The sequence below is a fragment of the Manis javanica genome, chromosome 14, assembly GCF_040802235.1.
Source record: "Manis javanica isolate MJ-LG chromosome 14, MJ_LKY, whole genome shotgun sequence".
Classification (NCBI taxonomy): domain Eukaryota; kingdom Metazoa; phylum Chordata; class Mammalia; order Pholidota; family Manidae; genus Manis; species Manis javanica.
The window spans coordinates 80005293-80007917 of record NC_133169.1 but is presented as its reverse complement, the minus strand read 5'-3'; positions in this window follow the sequence as shown (position 1 = coordinate 80007917).

The following is a 2625-nucleotide window of genomic DNA, read 5'->3' as shown; positions in this document are numbered from 1 at the left end:
TTTATTTTTTCAGGTTCCTTGTGTGACTGAAATCATATAGCATTTGTCTTTCTCGGATTTATTTCACTTAACATAATGCCCTCTAGGTCTATCTGTGTTGTCACAAATGGCTTTTTTATGGCTGAATAATACTCCATTGTATATGTGTATCACCTCTTCCATATCCATTTATCTATTGATGAATGCTAAAGTTTCTTCCAAATCTTGGCTATTGTAAATAATTGTGCAATAAACATAGGAGTGCATATATCTTTTCAAATTAGTGATTTCATTTTGTTCAGGCAAATACCCAGAAGTGGAATTACTGGGTCATATGGTATTTCTATTTTTAATTTTTTGAGGAACCTCCATACTGTTTTCTATAGTGGCTGCACCAATTTACATTCCCACCAATAGTGCACAAGTGTTCCCTTTTTTCCATATCCTCACCACCACTTGTTACTTCCTGTCATTTGAATACTAGCCGTTCTGACCGGTGTGAGGTGGTACCTCATTGTGGATTTGATTTGCATTTTCCTGATGATAAGTGATGTTGAATATCTTTTGCTGAATATCAGTCTGTTGGCCATCTGTATGTCTTCTTTGAAAAAATGTCTATTCAGGTTTTCCATCCCATTTTTAAATCGGATTTTTTGGTGTATTCTTCATACATTTTGGATATTGACCCCTTGTTGGATATATCATTGGAAAACATATTCTCCCATTCAGTAGGTGGCCTTTTCATTTTGTTGGCGATCTCCTCCACTGTGTAGAAGCTTTTTAGTTTGGTGTAGTCCCACATGTTTACTTTTGCTTTTGTTTCCCTTGCCTGGGGAGACCAGAAAAAAATTGCTAATGCAAATGTTGGACGGTTTACTGTCTATGTTTTCTCCTAGGAGTTTTACGATTTCCTGTCTTATATTTGGGTCTTTAATCCATTTCCAGGTTTTTTTTTTATGGATCGTGTAGGTAGTGGTCCAGTTTTATTCTTTTGCATGCAGCTTTCCAGTTTTCTCAATACCATTTATAGAAGAGACTCCTTTTTCCCCATTGTATATTCTTGTTTCCTTTGTCATAGATTAAAATCTTTCCCATCCTTTCACTTTCAGTCTGTGTGTGTCTTCAGGTATCAAGTGAACCTCGTGTAGGCAGCATATAAATGGGTCTTGTTTTTTTTAAAAAATCCATTCAGCTATCCTATGTCTTTTGACTGGAGCATTTAGACTATTTACATCTAGAATAATTTTTGATAGGTATGTACTTCTTGCCATTTTAATTGTTTTCTGGTTGTTTTTGCAGTTCTGTCCCTTCTATGCTCTCTTCCCTTGTGAGTAATGATCTTTAGTGTTATGCTTGGATTCTTTCTGTTTATTTTTTGTGTACCTATTATAGGTTTCTGCTTTGTGGCTACCATGAGGTTCATATATGACATTCTAAGTATATAGCAGTCTATGTTGGGTTGATGGCTGCTTAGGTGTGAATACATTCTAACAGTAGTAGATTTTTATTACCCCTCTTTCATGTTTTATGTATATGATGCGCTATTTTATACCTTTTTAGTGATTCACTTAATGAATTTTTCAGATATAGTTTATTTTACTACTTTTGTCTTTTGACTTTCATGCTAACTTTTAAGTGATTAATCCACTACCTGTACTGTATGTTTGCTTTTCTTACCAGTGAAAATTTTTTCCTTTCATGTATTTCTTGCTTCTAGTTTGGCCTTTTCTTTTCCTCTTAGAGAAGTCCTTTAATATTTCTTATAAAGCCAGTTAGTGGCAGGGAACGCCTTTAACTTCTGTTATTCTAGAAAGTTCTTTACTTCTCCTTTAATTCTGGATGATAACCTTGCCAGGAAGAGTATTCTTGGTTGTAGGTTTTTCTTTTCAGCACTTTGAGTATATCATGCCACTTGCTTCTGGCCTGTCAAGTTTCTGCTGAAAAATCAGCTCGTAACCTTATGGGTTTCCCTTGTACGTGACTCATTGCTTTTCTCTTGCTGCTTTTAAGATTCTCTACCTTTAATGTCTCACATTTTAGTTATTGTGTGTCTTGCCTCATCTTGCTGGGGCTCATCTTGTTTGAGGCTGTCCGTGATTTCTGGATTTGGATATCAGATTCTTTCCCCAGGTTAGGGAAGTTTTCAGCGATTATTTCTTCAAATCAGTTTTTCACCCCTTTCTCTCCCTCTCCTCCTTCTGGGATCCCTACAGTGGGAATGTTAGTACATTTTATATTGTCCCAAAGACCCCTTAACCTATCCTCATTTAGAAAATCCTTTTTTCTTTTTACTGTTCAGCCTGGGGGCTTTCCATTTTCCCATCTTCCAGATAACTGATCCATTCTTCTGCATTCTCTAATCTGCCGTTGATTTCCTCTAGTGTGTATTTTTCACTTCATTTATTGTATCCTTCAACTTTTAAAATTTTCTTTCTTTATGTTTTCTACCTCTTTGTTGAAGTCCTCCCTGAGTTCTTCCATTCTTCTCTCAAGTCTGGTGAGTATTATTATTTTAAATTTTTATCAGGTAGATTGCTTAACTCCATTTCATTTAGTTCTTTTTCTGGAGTTCTGTCTTGTTCTTTCATTTGGAGCGTATTCTGTCTCCTCACTTTTCTTGACTTTCTGTGTTCGTATCTAGAATTA